The sequence below is a fragment of the Rhipicephalus microplus genome, chromosome 3 (assembly GCF_043290135.1).
Source record: "Rhipicephalus microplus isolate Deutch F79 chromosome 3, USDA_Rmic, whole genome shotgun sequence".
NCBI lineage: Eukaryota > Metazoa > Arthropoda > Arachnida > Ixodida > Ixodidae > Rhipicephalus > Rhipicephalus microplus.
The window spans coordinates 78,857,603-78,874,288 of NC_134702.1; the positions used below are offsets into that span (position 1 = coordinate 78,857,603).

Below are 16,686 nucleotides of genomic sequence, written 5' to 3' on the forward strand. Positions count from 1 at the left end.
AGCGAATTTGGTCCACATGGTGTGGACATGTCGAAATCGAAACGATGGTTCTGACACTGTAGAATCCTGGGAGGCCCTGCTCTGCAGCCCAGATCCCAACGTCCCGCGCGACATCATCAGTCAAGCCCTTGCTGCTGCCGCGTCCCCAAGGGATTCCGGCCGACAGCTAGGGACTACGGGCCATGCCTGAACAATTGACTGACTTTTTAATAAAGTTTTCTCTCTCTCTCTCAGAGGTTGCTAAGAAGGTTACCACAGCCTCGTAAGCCTAATATACCTATGGTTCTTACAATGATCGAACGCCAAAAGGAGTTCGAAGAAGATTAGCACGCTGGAACTTGAATATCAGCACACAACGATATATGCCGTCGGCAACCTAAAGAGTGCCAGCTACAACTCGGCACATATGGCCAGGTGCATATATGTACGATCGCGAAGCAGCTTTCGAACTTACACACGCAGCCTTCATCCATCTCACTGGAGTCCAGTCTCTCCCACACGCTTCCTACCGAAATGCGCTTGCGCAAGGTCCAGTCGTCGCGTCTCTTGAACGGTCGCCAAGAAGCCATTAGTTCATCGCGACGCCTCGCGTGGCCATCGCTGGCCGGTTTCGCCTCGCTCGAGCAAAAAAAAAAAAACGAAAGAAATAAAGACTTCATTGGCGTTTATCCCGGACCCTTCGGCTGACCATAGTCGCCTACCGACGCGACCTGACCACGAGTTACACGTTAAAATGAAGTGACTCGCGATCTCGATCATAAAGGCAAAACACATTCGCCGTATATGGGAACTAAGTCGGGAGGAAAAGAGTTGTTCGCGATGTGCATAACTAAAGAAAGCCAGTCGACGTCAAAGAAAAACTGAGCCTCGTGTGCAGTTCTTCAATACGGTATTCTTTCTGAGACGTTTGTTAAATAACAAGGTAACTATGGAGCCCCCCGTGTTGAAAGTCACAATCAACATTTACATGTTTTAGCGGGACGGCTCAGTGCTCTCCCATAGTTGAGTACGAAGTACTCGAAATCGTTGAACATTTTTGCTATACACACAATGTTCACATAGCCTTACTGTTTATTTAAGTTTAATCATCTCGATGGTCATGAATGTCCTGTCTTTGTTGTACAATTTCTGCATTATACATCACTGCATACGCAAATAAGTTCTTTTCGCTGTATATAACATCTTGCACTGTACATACGCGTTGATCATCATTGTACATTTTTCTGTGTGCACGTAAGCTATGTAAGATACATCCGGAAATAGAATTCTCTTAAACCACAGTGAGTGTGTTCCCAATATCGTGAAATGTCCAGTCAAAATTGGGAAAGCTTATTGCTCTCCCATACTAGAGTACTTACATCGTGCTCTAAATGATCGAACATTTGTTCTAAACACATATGCTCCACTGCAACGTGCGTTCACAAAACAAATAAATATAAAGAAGGCAAGAAAGAACAACAGAAACAAAGAAATAAAGAACGAAAGGAAAGAAAGAAAGAAAGAAAGAAAGAAAAATGTCTCTTGAAGTTGCTTTGTGGCATGGTAATTCATCAGATCCGCATTTGCCGTAGTATGAGAGGCAGCTTCCCTGCTGCAGTCCCATATCAATACACTCGTGGAATAATAATCCACTGCTAGACTTTCCAGGTTTTATAAACCTTGATATTCGTTACTGCGAAAGAGGGTCAAAGCGCAGAAAGATGCATTTCCTTTTATTGCTTCACTTTACAGCATGGAAATATATTCGATTTGCATTCACCTGAACACAGGTGATCTCAGTGCAGGGCTTCGCTTCTTTATATAGTATTCAAACAGCCCTCCCTCTCCTATGTCCACATCGGAACCACTCTGTAGCTCTTTCTCATACCTTCCCTGGATCGTTAAAGTGGTCTTGAAAGAAGTCACGAAATCTAAAATTCCCATTTCAAGTACTAGGGCTTTCTAGAACGTGAATAGATTAAATATATCTCTCTCGAAGGTTGCAACCTAGGAGCACCAGCTTCCATTCGTGTATTAGCCACTGATCACCAATCACGAGTTCAATTCGTGCGTAGCCACCGAAATATGAAAACGCTTCAAACTGTTTTTCGGGTTATCCTCTACAGTCTTACACTCAGCAGTACATTCAGCAGTACGATCAGCAGTACACTCAGCAGTACACTCAGCAGTACCCTAAAAAGTTCCGACTTCAAACTGACTGGGCTTCAACGCAAATTTGCCGGTGGTTCTTTTGCAGGAAACAGAATACCACATATGTTACCATCTTGATCTTCATTGGTCATTCGTACGCCCATACCACTTGACCAAGTTTCCATAAAACGCATCAACGTAAGCAGTGCCGTGAATAAGCGATCGTAAAAAGAAGCAATAATCGATACACATATCTGTAATTTTCGCGCACGCGCACTCAGCATGCATAAAAAAATGATTCACAGTGGTCATTAAAAAGGCTAATAACGTATATATCATTTGCGATCTAGCAAAAGAGACAAAGAGGAACCAATATGTTCAATTTTTTATAGTCTCAAAATTACAACCACAGACACATTAAAAATGTGTTAAGCAAGGTGAGCTAAAGAGATGCTGATACAAATGCATAAATCCTGTCAGGTCTGCAGGACACCAGCGAATGGAACGGTGTGAAATGCGGGGCACCAATCGGGGGCATGCTTGCTATATACGTCTGTATGCGTTTCACTCTTCTGTTTCGCATTTCGCTCTTTAATCTGTAAAGACGCTGTTGAGGCTAATGAAAGAACAAAGCGGGATGAGAAACTGATCAATAGGACTTTCTCTGCTTTAGCGCAGAGCAGCACGACACCAACAAAAAAAAAAAAAAAGACAGGAGACAGCGCAACTCTCAACTGTCCGGCCAGTTTAGAGTAGTTCAGCGTTTTGTATTTTATCTCATCGTGTCGTTTTGCGCTAAAAACACTATGTATTCAAACCAACTAGCCCGCAAACGCATTATGTTGAAGGACTGATCAAACGGCCTCGAAAGCTTGTAGACAAGATTTTACAAATTCTTTTATTGGCCTTGCGGTTGACGTACACTGAAATAGGCTCGTCTACAACGCTAAAAAAGTGAACGCATACAGTCGTTAGCAAAATATTAAAATCAACTCTTACCGTATAACGCAAACGACTCGTAAATCATCAGTCTCTAATTGACGTAGTCAAGACGAGCATAAAACTCCCCGTGATATCTCAAGTTCTAGTTCACTAATCAAATAAATCTTGCATGTGCAATACGAGCAGCCAAGCAGCACGAACCTTACCACTGTCATTATTTGGAACTGTCATGATTACGTAATCAAAGCCCACCGGGCATTGAGCCCGCGAAACTTGAATCCGCCAATGCCTGCCCATGTTTTTCGCAATCATCATTGTCATCACTTTAATTACTGCCCTCGTCATGGTCAATAACGATAACAATAACGTAGCTGCTGTTGGTGGTGTCGGTACTAGCACTAGTACAGCCTAAGAAAAGACAGCAGCTTTAATAGCAACAGACAGTATTTGCTTTACACAAAAAAAGGAAGAGCGATTTCAAAGCTATCATACTAATGAACTAATGAACGAATAAATTGATTATTACTGTGCACTGACATTGAAAGGCAAGGGTACTTGTGGTTAGCCGCGTAAGTCAGCCGAATCAACTTTGCAGAGTCTAAAATACCATTTTCTTTATTTCGAAAGCCTGCCCTAGGGAATAGTAATGCACAGTGCCATAAATACGTATGCAAGTCTGCTTCATGTATGATGTCTACCTTGCTCTGCATACCCGTCATGCCTACCCTTGTAATTTTTACGACCAAATGCTACATGCTCTTCCTAAAAAAATTTAAATGCTTTAATGGATATACCCCATACATACTCTCTGTCAGCTTCGAATAGTACAACCTGCTCAAGTGAAGTTATCAACACGAATATAAGCGACTTGCTCACGTCCTTCTGTACACTGAGTGCGTGGGACGACGGTACGCTGCATGTCGCCGTCGAGTTTTCCCTCCGCACACGCCAGCATCGCGGAGGGGCGCGCAGTCGGTCAGATCGTCGACCATCTGCGAGCCCAACCTTGAAAACCTCGCGACCTTCACACGTGGTGACGAACAAGGGATATTTCAAGGGAACAGCTGTGACCGAAGCCTTAATATGCGCGTGTAAGAAGGCTTTAGTTAGTCTGCCACCATACTGTACATGTTTAGTCTCGTCTCGATGCGACTTCGTGTCATGTTGACCACCCTTACCTCCAGCAGGGAGCGGCTAACTGATACGACGTGACTGGCTAGGGGTGGCTAGCCAACAGTGTCGAGTTGGTGATTGCTATATGGAGCACCGAATAACCTTCGAGGCGCAGCTCCTCTCTACGAACGTAATATAGATGATTAATAAATTATAGGTTAAACATCTAAGCTGAGTTTTGCAATGCCTTCTTTTGTACACACGTTTTCCATTCGCAAGAGCGCATTTGCGTTACAAATTTGCATGAAAAATTGAAGCGTTAATGTCCGAAATGGAACTCATCTCAATTACTGCAGGTATAAAGTGTTTATTTGCGGTCATCGCATACAAATTAAATGACAAGAAATATCGACATTCATTCGGACAAATTAATTTAGAGGAGTTGTATAAGGAAGAACGGTTCCATTTGGAACAGGTTTAGAATAAAGCGAGTGGGGCATGCTTGTGTCATTTCCGAACCCGTCTTTGTATTTGACCTGTACAGAACACATAAAGAACGTTATCTTCGACTGCGCCCCTAAATGTAGAGAGATATTGAAACAACAGTAATGTTAGGAGACACAGAAATACGAGCTGAGGTAACCAAAAAATCATTCGTGTATTACGACGCACCTCGGTGACCTTCTGTGGTTTTCTCGACTCGCAAAAATATGTGTTCTTTCGTTCAAATTTTGCGCGAGTTACATCAGAACAAAGTTCCCCACGACGAAGACAACAAACCACCGCCTCCAGCACTCTGTACAATGGTTAACCAGTGAAGCTGGACCACGTAGTCCCAGTGTTTATCACTGGACTAATCCCGCAGTACGGTAAAGATTTTCTCAATAATTAGTAACGACTATCTAGAAATCTTAATAGGTGTTTGTCAACAGTGTTTTCCGTTCTCGTTTCTAGAGGACCATTGTGCAATAGTGAGATTTTGCCCAATTTTTGTGGCACGTACGTTCTTTTACCTGTGGATGACTTCTTCATTTTTAGTGGAGCACCGGTGAGTATTGAGGATTAACCAATTTTAGTGGCCGACGCCCTGGAAGTTTCGGCTAGCATAGTACGGACAATTTTTAGTTTCGCCGGTACACTTATACAACATCGCTTCAAAACGATAAGTAAGATCAGTGACGTGTCCTAATCATAATGGCTAACCACAAGGTACCACGCCTCTAAGAGTAAGCTTCCGATCTACCCACAAATCAGCAGCTAGCAAGAGGTACTTCTTCCTTGCACGTAATAAAAAAAACTAAGGCTGAAAATGTGTGTTTAGAACAAATGTTCGATTATTTAAAGTACGATGTTTTCTACTATGGGACAGCAATAAGTTGTCCCATGTTCACGAAGTGTTTGAAGTAAATTGTGAACGCTTGGAGCACTATGTGTCTTTAGAAAAGTGTTTAATGATTTAGAATACTCGGTACTCTACTATGGGAGAGTCAGAAAACTGTGCCAGTCAAAGACAACAGTTATTTGATCAGCATTTTGTGTATAACAGAAATGTTCAACGATTTAGAGTACGATGTACTCTACTATAACAGAGAAAGAAGCTGTCGGCGCTAAAGTGGCAGTAGGATGTTTAGAACAAAACATTAACGATAAAGCGGGCAATTTCACCCTACTACGGGACAGGAATAAGATGCCCCTGACGTCACTAGGCGAACCATTCAAGAAGTCGAGCGGCGTGCTCAAAACAAGTGTTCGAGGATCTACAGTACGAGGTACTCTACTATGGGAGAGCAATAAGCTGTCCCAGATACTATTTACTAAGAAGCGCTAAATCACAGCAAAATATCTTGATTGTTACGGCATCTACGAAAGACTACCCGATGCAGCAGAACTCTTAAAATACCATGCAGGGACTCCTGTTGATGAAACCCCCGCTGTATACAGCTGATCTCTGAGAAATACCACAGCGGAGTACCGTTGATGTGGGTTTTTACACCTACCGGTTTACGAGGCAAGATTGAGCCTCATGCACCGTCCGCGGACAGCTGATACTCGTTGGGCCCAAGAAGATCTTCCTCCGAGCGGCGTTGGGTAATCAATCCCAGAAAAGGAGAGCCTCGGCGTCAGTCGCACGACACTCCACCAACTGGCACCTACAAACGGTGGGTGGTCCGCGCGGCGAGCACAATCACGCACAACTTCGTCGAGCCCTCTCGACGAATGCTTCTGGAGCTAAAACGAAAAGCGCTTGCTTGAGACCGCAAGATGAACTGTCCGGGGTGTTCCAAAGGGGTCTAAGTGACGCGGGCGGGGTCTGTTACACCATGCCGAAGCCGATTCCGGTGCCGCTGTTCTTGCGAGCGAACCGACGGTCCTGTGAGTTCAAGAAGTCCACAGCTGTAGGAGTGCGCAGATCTAGAAACACCGGAGGCTGGAAACTCTTTGAGTACACGTGACGGTCGAGGGTGTTCGACTCTATATCGGGTGAACCGCGCGGAGGCAGCAGGTGTGCTCCGACTTGCCGCGATGCTCGTCGTCGTCGTGTTCGTCGTCGTGGTTGGTCGTAGGGCGCGGGCGCGTAGCAGAAAAGGCGGCTGCCGACTGCTGTGCGCGCCTCTCGGCTTCCGCCGCCGCCGACTGCGTGCGGAGGCGTACAGCTCTTGCGCGCGCGCAACACACACACGCACTCTGCCGACTACGAAACGGCGCGTGGGTCGTCGGCGAGGGCAACCGGTTTGCCGCCGCACACAGGTATCCTCCACCACCACCGCCACACACGGCTCGCTTGCGCGGGACGTTTGCAAGTTGCGTTATGGGTGAGCACATGCGACCCGCCGCCGCCGCTGCGCTAAGCCACACGCGCAAACGCCGGCTGGTGTTTGCGTTTCGCAGCCGCTACATCGGCGGCACGTCGTGGACACGCTCCCTGGTGTCTGCCAGGTGAAGCACGCCGACGCGCGTCGGTGGATTAGCTTACACAGCGCTGGAAGACCAGCAGTCGCGAAGCCAGTAGACAACCGAGGAATGACACGAATTCGAAGGAGGATTTCAGGGTGCGTCTTGTGGATCACCAGTTACCTCATCTTTCCTACATGTTGTCCTGACTAGAAGCAGAAGCTTGTTACCACATGTACGGCCTCAATGTGTGGTGGTTTCAGCCTGCCGACGAACACTTGAAGTGTGTCGAGCAGTGAGTGAAGAACTATCAGGATAGGTTTGTCTTCTGGCAATGCCGAGGTGCGCTCTGAATAAGTACGGCACTGCGACTTTGTTAACGGAGGCCAAACTGTGTCAGTTTTGTCTATGGTGTTCTCGTTGGTATCGACCATTCCTGATCCATGTGACTGCGGCTTTGGCAATGTAGGTCAAGTAGAGTCCGCAGAAACCATGCTTTTCATGGCGTTCTGCTTCATACCAGCCGAGTATAATCCGAGTATAATCCGGGGACGTTCTACGTCCAGTGCTTGCAAGCCTTCAATAAGCATCCTGAACCGAAGACCCATGGTGGAAAGTGATATGCCTGAAGTCCTGCGTCCACTACTATCGAACGCAGCAGTCTAGTTAAAGCTCACCTCTTTTTTTATCTTCTCTTTCTACCTCTCTCTTTTTATCCCTCAATCTCCTTATCCCGGTGTGGGATAGCAAACCGGACGCTCGCTTCGTTGACCTTTCTGCCTTTCCTTCCTCTACCTCCACCTTCGTTACCACATGGAAGCGCCATGCGAGGCCGACCAAACTGACTTTTCAAAACCTTTACCACAAAACGCCACAGAACAAGAAGTCGGGGTAGTACATCGGCGATCAAGGGTCCAAAATGTTATCGTACTCACTCGGAAAGGAAAACGCTTGCTAGGTAGGCGAGACATTCGCCAGCAAGCCAGCGTGGCACTACGCGCGGCATGGAGAAATTTTCTTGCGGGTCTAGTCTCGACAAAAGTACGAACAGTGTAACGCTTTGTTGTGGGCACATCAGGCACTGTTACCGGTGAGGTGGTTACCACTGATACAACAATGTCCCGGCAGTCATTATCAAATTTCGCAAATCTAATGGAGCTCGATTGCAAAGGCCGCTCACTATACAGGCTAGGCCTCGAGCTATCAAACAACATTACGTGTGACGCATGCACAGAAGCATGCTTTCCAAATGTCGACCACATTAATACTATCCATTAGGGGATAGAGAAATGTTCAGTATACACCCAACCACTCTACATATAGCCTTCATAGATTATAAGAGCCCCGCCGCGCTGGTCCAAAGGTAGCTTCATCGGCCCCTGTGAAGCTGGCTCGGCTCTGCCCTAGCACGTCGTGCGAGGGTACCACGGGCTGTGGTGTAAGACATGCGAACGTTTACACCAAATGTCGCACACGAGTTGTCTATCAGGTCCCCCTGACCTGGTGGTTATTACGTTGGACAGAATGACTGCTGTACAAATGTACGAGCCATGAAACATGACCAGAATCTAATTAAAGAAAATGAACCCGAACATTTTTGTGCATGCTGCAACGTGTGCAAATGTGCAGCACAGTTTTATGAGGTAAAGATAGTGGGTAAAAGCAAGCATCAGGCAGCACATGAGTTATTAGAAGCCTTTTTACATTACTAAGTTGGGTGGTGGATTGGTTCCTTCGATAAAGCTGAATCATCAGAAATTATTTAGTTTGAGAACTGGCTATGCCAGGCAGTGTTGTTTCCTTGCTTGAAATAAATGACTTGGAAGTGCAACCCGACGTCTTCGTGCCTTTCTCGTGTCACTACAACTCGGTGTATATATTTACAGCTTGCGTAGGCGGGATGACCTACCCCATATACATACGGTCGACTGTTAAAGTTGACGAACCATGCGAGCACTTCCTGAACTGTCTGTCCCCTCGACTAACCGATACGCAACTTGCCGCACCGCTGGACCAAAGTTTGGTCTTTTCATTCGCTAGAATTCCAATTTTCTACGGCCGTGCATCGCAGTGTTGTCCTTACGAACAGCACTGATCTGAAGTAAGCCGTCACACTTGTATTGATAGAAGAATCAAAACCACCACGTCGTGCCTCAGCATATACTACGCCATTGGTAGACATCAGTTTGTGCGAATTGTTGCGCCTTACAGTTATTATAATAAACAGCGTCGTTTTATAGATATAGGAGGATAGAAAACATTTGTGATCGCTGAAAGAACAGACAGGTCATTTATTAAGGGAGGGATGCGTATTGCCCGTATCGTGCCTATCGATTACCGCAGCGGGCATGCAGCGGGTATACACGTCTCCTCTCACCTCGCTTAGAAGACCGGGCAGCTAGACTACGTCGCGTGCGTCGCGGAGAAGTTTACGAGCAACAGTAGCGCGTGACACGATAACATTTGCGGTTGATTGTACCTTACTGTAAAACAAATGGAAAGCAAACCAAGCTTACCGTCGATCGAGTTGATCAGACCCGTTGAGCTGCGAGGAACGGCGTCATATGAGTCAGCAGCACGCCTTCGACACTAGGTGAAATCAGGCATCTGGGTCGTAGCGCCCCCGTCCACTGCAGGGGTTGACAGATGGACGCCTGTTGTTTCTTTCGTCTCTCTTACGTGACTTTTCTTCGTGCTTGCTTTTTGGCTCGGCTCGATTTGCAACGCAAACAGCGCAATAAAACTTTAAAGCCTTTAGCCAGGTGCTCGTGTTGTTCTTTATTGTTCCGTTCGTGTAACCGGTCATACAGCTTTCTTCGCGTTCATTATCAGGGCCTCCCACAGCCATACCCTTATCTTATCACGCCAGAGCACGCATTTTTTTTTGCAGTCGAAACAAAGTACAGTACTCACGTATGCAAGCGCGACAGCGAAGTTTTTTTGTGTAACGACTGACTTGCGCCATTGCTCGAGGAAACCACGTCATGTCACGATGAATCTAGCCTCTAAAGGTAACGTTTGCTCTGATCAATGTATTTGAATGGAAATTACTCCAGATGACATGAGCTGCCGAGGCTTGAAGTGATAATATGCGCGTTCAACATAGCCCTGAACTGCTCTGTTTGAATGAGTAGGTACTGTACAGCCCCCAGCATTTTCAATAATATCTTGCGAGCGTCGACCGCACGCATTGTTAGCACCTTACAACGGCAATAATCTACGAGACCAGCAACAGTACGCGCAGGCGCACAAGGCAGCGCTAGCACAAGCGTCGCCTGCCACGCTGTTCCTTTCAGGACGATGCACGCCCTACCATAATGACTGTATTAGTCGCCTTAGATTTAAAAAAAGAAAAACGAAAGCAGTGCACGGAACATAACCATGCGCACAACTCAAACCGTGATCTACCAATTCATGTTCTCTTCATCTTTCCCGTGATTACAGTCGAATAAACTGCTCAATGTTGATGCTCAGGAAAATTTGAATAAAAAAGTAATAAAAAGTGATTTCAAGCGCTATAAGAAGACCGCAGCTGGCGCTGCATTTTCCATGTTCGATTATGCCTCCTCGAGTGCCGACGGAAAAACATGGAAATAGAAAGAGAAACCTTCGTGACGTTTCTATCTGCGATTGTGCGCACTCCGGGTGGCTTTAACGAAGAAAGGGAGTGTTCAATCTTGAAAGGAACAGCCTGGCAGAAGATGATTGTGCTAGCCCTGCTTCGCGCGCACTGCTGCCACTCTCGCAGATTATCGCCATTGTAAGGTGCTGATACTGCGTGCGGTCTAAAGCTTTATGCCAAACCTAAGTTACTGCATATGCTACCTTCAGGTATATGCTACCTGAAGGTAGCATACAGTAACTTTATGCCAAACTGCTTGTACGCGCCACCTAGATTTACAGCACCTACCGTCGACCGCAGTGGTAGACCAGAAACGCAGCTTAGGCGTCATCTTAGGATATCCCCTGGCCTACCAGTTTTGCAGTGTGGCATGGTGAATCGTTTGCTGGCTGTCTACACGCAAAGCGCTTATCTACATGCAGTATGACCATCCCAATTATCTGATAACAGAATTGAAGCTGTGATGGCGTGCCTCGAATGGTGTGCCCGTTGGCTAGCTATAACATTGCGGGAATGCTGCGACTGATAACAGTGATGCTGATGTAGTACTGCTTTCCATAAAGGCCCTTAGTTGTGGCTGCCGCAGAGCACGTCAGGTTAAAAATTGAACGGGTGGAAAATAATCGTGCCCAGTGAGAAGCACAATTTGGCAAAGTGCTTGCTTACCTAGTTGGCATTCTAATGAATTACTATATAGCGCGAACTTCAGGAATGGCTAACATGAGTGTGTGCCGAATTCCCTTGTCTGTGTGTGTCTCATTCTCTTGTTCGTCGTCCCTGAAGTTTGCGCTATATAGCAGTCCAGCGAGAAGAATGGCAGGCTATCGATTGAGGAAGAGACGTGCCTTTCGTGTACATAACGCTGCAGTCGATCGCCGCTTCTTTAGCGGTAAAGTTAAAGGACCACGCACTCGCGTGATACTTTAATTTTTCTGATTGACAGTACGTACACGTCTCGATCTAAACTGCTTGCCAAATGTGTCGCCAAATGAAAACGTGTGTATAGTGGCATGAACGCGTGAAAACCCCCCTAACAACATGCTATGTCCCGAATGAGCCGCTACACTCTTAAAAAAAAGTTAGTAAAATGGTAGAAACTGCAAGCAAATAGGTAGTAACTGAAGCGGTTACTACATTTTTTCGACCATTACTACCCTTTTGTGACCTCTTTACTACCTACGTTAGTAAACACTTATTAACGGAAATCAATGAGGTAGTAACTGCAGCCGTTACTACCTTTCTTGCCCCGTTACTACGTATTTGCAACAAAACGCTGATATATTAGTCGTGTGAAGCATTCAAATACAATGAGAATGAGTTCCGTACATTGTTCCAGCCACTGTACATAATGCCTTTTTGTGGCAATTTTATTATAATAAATGAATATAACATATAATTTTTTATAAGTGATGCTAATTAAAAGTCTTGTGCTTCGTCACCAAACACATGTAACCAGGTAGTATAATATAGTACTTGAGTTTATATTTGTTATAATTCATCCTGAAACGCAAGTGCTCTCTTGTGCCACACATGCCCGTGCGAAGAAGGGGCTATATATATATATATATATATATATATATATACCCGACGCTTACTTCTTACTACACGTATGCGTAAAAAATAGTGAACTTGTTTGGTCTATGCATTCATGGCACACCCTGTTTCTTACCCGAATTGAATTTGCGTAGTTATAAGACATTGATAACCCAACATTAGCAGTGGAGTAATGATATGCCAAAATAAATGAACTACGTAGTATTGGTTACTACTTTTTTTGTTGAAACTTTTGAAAGTTACTACCAATTGGTGGTAACGCCTAGAGTAGTAACAGTTACTAACTGCTGGTAGTAACAGCAAAGGTAGTAACTGTTACCACCCTCGCCGTTACTAACTGCGCTTACTACCAGGGTTGTGACATATGTGACAAACCATTACTACCCCAAAGTTAGCTAGTACTACCGTCTTTTCTTCTAAGAGTGTACGATTCGGATTAGCGAAAGCGCGTTCTTGAAAAACAACGGCCCTCTGGGTGTCCTTTCTTGCTTTTTCGGCCGTGGTTGCAGCGCGAGCGTGTGGGTGGCGCTTCGAGGCCACCGCTTCCCACTCGACGGGTGCCTGGCCGGGACGCGCGTTGGCGAACGGAATCTCCGTGGCGCGCGCGCACTTGTGTACAGTATAGACACGGAACGGAAAAAGAGACAAAAGGTTTTGGGAGTGGCACGGTTCGCGAAATTGCCGACACGCACACGCTATCAGAGCGAAGGTGGACGCGAAGATGACGCAAATAAAAGGGCGTCACTACGCGCATTCGTTCGTGAGGCGCGACATTGTCCGTATATGGCACTTGAAGAATGTACTCAATGGGCGAGCTGGAATGGTATGTGATAGTCGCCAGCTGAATTTGACCCCGGTGACTGTTTGTTGTTGCGGTTCCCTTCGCGGCGAGCGATGAATTTGACCAAATGTAACCTGCTGTTTGCGGTCACTGTAGGGAGTTTTCGAATAGGACCACGCAAAGTATTGGAACCCCAACGAGGTATACGTCGAGGCCACTGCGCGTGCATGAAACCCGAACGTCGTTTGGTTTTTTTTTGCGTTTGGGATGCTGTTTTTCGAGTTTAGCGGTGGCCCCAAAGCCTGCCCCCAAAAGCTTTGCGTTAAACACTCATGGCGACGCGCACTGAAGCAGCGGTTGTCAGCGTGCTCTTGACTTGTAAAAGCTGATAAACTTGGCTGATAAAAGTGAGCGTGGTTACTTTAAAAAATAAAGTTGATTTAGGCACCGATTGTTGTTTTTGCATTTAAGCACGAAGGAACGCAACTTGAAGTTTCTTTATTATTATTGAACGCATGTTTTACTTCTATTTTTGTAGTAACTTCTCTTTGACGCCGTAGTGGCCACAAAACGCAAATGGCAAGAGCAAAGCCCCATTCGAAAACGCTCACCTCCGGCTTGAATTAATGTTAGAGTGCGCAAACTGAGGCTTTGGGATCCCGAACTTTTGGGGTGCCTATTCGGAAATTCTCGAATAATATAGTTGTCGCACTAGGATGCCTTGAAGAACACTTTGTCAGGAAAGTGCATGCGTAGAGCCATTCTACCTTGCCCAACTGGAAAAAATGAGGCCAGGCGTGTACATGCGTGTACATGCGTGTGCATGCCTGGAATGTACATACATGCCTGTTGGTCAGGCGTGTACATGCCTGACCAACTGATTTTCTTTAGCTTTCTTTTCTTTTCTTTAATTCCTCCATGACAGGCATCGGTCTTTCTTCTACATGCTCACCAGCGCAGCACTTCACTTGCGCAAATGCGTAGGCGAAAAGTAAAGAATGCCCACTTTTGGAAGGCGGTGCCCACAAATCGTACTGAAACTCGCACGCCAACGACCGAAATTCAAACTCCGCTTTTGGATATACTACTCTATCCGAGAAAACACGGATCACTAAGTAGGACCCTCATTTTGTGCGTAAAGGCACAGCATATATGTCACTGGTGTTAATGCGTTACATAAAAACTGGAGCCATGCCATGGGGGCCGAAGCGCGACACATCTCGAACAAGCATAGGCAGCCAACCCCTTTTTTTTTTTCACCTGAACGCGCAAGCATCGACTCCAGAGCTTGTAAACGCATTTTCCGGGCACGCTGGTGTCCGGTTCTCGGAACAGCCTAGCAGAAGACAGCTGTCGAGAAGTGTTTCATTGCAGACATGTACATATCCTCTTTTGTTTCGCCGCTGTGCTTCATTAAACACCGCTCCTCGACAGGGCTGTCGACAATCGCGTGTTCATGTTTCAAAAAAAAAAAATCAGCAGATCCCTCGTATACCTAAGGAATCTATGCTATGCGAGACGCGCGGACGGGGGGTGACGTCTCATAATTTTTGTATTTGGCGAAACGTTACGAAGGGCCGCGCTAAATATGTGTACAGATGCGCACCCAGGCATACGTTAAACAGCCGCGTATGTTTTATATAAACAGTTGTTAACAGGTGCGTAAAGATGCCAACAGCAACATGGTAAGCAGATATGCAACACCAAAAGCGGTAAGCAGATGTGAAGCGCTGGTGCTCGCGACGATGGTAGTCCTGGACACTGCTGCTCAAGTCAACTTCAACGGATGACACCTAATTACAATTGACATTGACCCGACGTGACGGCTGCGTCATAGGAGTACAATGTACTGTTTATAAAATTGGATAGCCTCACTGCAACCACAATAGGCATTTCACGAACATTAAGGTCTATTTGATGACATTTGTGAATGGGGCGTGGTTGCCACGCACAATGCTTGGATTCGTTTCCGGCTGGGTCTGTAACATATATTCTTTGCATTCGTCAGGTCAAAGTTGGCAATGTGGGTTTTTATTAACGCTCTCTCTCTCTCTCTCTCTCTCTCTCTCTCTTGAATTACCAATGTATTGTCTCGTCGTTCTTCTCTATAAAAACTGCCAAGCACTTGTGGCACACACCCCATAACTGTGGCCAATACCCGCCCGCGGGTATGTGCCACATGTCTTTCGGAAAGGGTTTGACGACGTACTTGACGAGATTGTGACATTATCCATGTGACGACCAGCGAGTCGGACGAATGTGATGTTCGTGAAACCGTCTTACCCTACCATAGAAATCTTGGTTTACCCCAAGTTAAGCTGCATATGTTTCGCATACGGGAGTTCCCAGACGGAGGCGGATAGATAGATAGATAGATAGATAGATAGATAGATAGATAGATAGATAGATAGATAGATAGATAGATAGATAGATAGATAGATAGATAGATAGATAGATAGATAGATAGATAGATAGATAGATAGATAGATAGATAGATAGATAGATAGATAGATAGATAGATAGATATTGAAAGTGCCTGCACAACGTAAAGTGAATCGGGTGGCTGAACATGCGGCCAAGAAATGGGGCGGGTACGTATGATTACTATTAGTGCATTGCGTTTATAGAGCATTCCAACTTCAAAACTTCTATGCAGTGCCAAAAAAAAAAATGTCTCATTCTTCTTTTTCTTTTCCAACAATAGAAGCTCCCATCAAGCTTCCATCGAGAGCTTTCATGAAGTTCACTTCATTCGTGCAGCGCATACAGTCGAAGTAGGACAGCCTGAAGCGCTGTGTAATCAAATATTCATTCAGACTATGCCCATGCGAGCCCGCACCATGCGAACGTGGTACAAGCAAGCCGTTTCCCCAGCTACGGACTCAGGCGTCGCACAATGAAAGGCCTGAACTGTCAGTAAAGTGATTATATTGTTGCTGCTAACTTGAGTTGCCCCGCATGACATGCCTTGTCAGATGCAACGTGGTTTAGTCTGGCACTAACGACGACCAGCACGAAGAACGAGTGAAAACCGGATGGTTATGTCCGTAAACGGCGTGTGAAGCGACGAACCGCCACCTACGTTACGTCAATCCTGAGCGTGCGACTGAAGGAAACCACGTTATTAGCTTGTTCGGAGATATTCCTACACGCGATGCGCGAGCTGACGGATAGTGGGACGTTTGGATCAAATTGTGAATGACTTAGGGTAGTGTACTGTATGCACTCAATAGTGATATCAGCTTCCGGGCAGACACTGTGGAATCAGGGCGTCGACGAAACATATATAAACATCCTGGAAGAAATCAACAGCAGACCATAGTGCCCCATAAATGAAGCGACAGAATACAAATAAAAATTAAGGGTGTAAGACAAGGGGATATGATCTCCTTAATGCTATTTACCGCGAGCTTACAGGAGGCTTTCATGGGCCTCGAATGGGAAGAGTTAGGGATACGCGTTAAGAGAGAGTACTTTAGTAACCTGCGCTTCGCCTATGACATTGCATTGCTGAGTAACTCAGGGGACAAACTGCAATTCATGATTGCTGAATTAGACGAGTTGACCGGAGAGGTAGAACTTAAATATAATCTGCAGGAAACGAAAGTAATGCAACAACCCAGGAAGAGAACAGCGCTTCGAGATAATTAAC

At 45.8% G+C, this 16,686-nt stretch overlaps 1 protein-coding gene across 1 annotated transcript in view; it reads right to left on the reverse strand.

The window, feature by feature from the left end:
- The window catches only part of LOC119186077 (uncharacterized), a 128,630-nt gene extending 122,246 nt beyond the window's left edge, over positions 1-6,384 (reverse strand). Inside the window, exon 1 of the mRNA XM_075889877.1 lies at positions 6,183-6,384. The gene's annotated coding sequence lies outside the window, so the exon portion shown is untranslated. The remainder of the gene's footprint in view (positions 1-6,182) is intronic.
- Between the last annotated feature and the right edge of the window lie 10,302 nt (positions 6,385-16,686).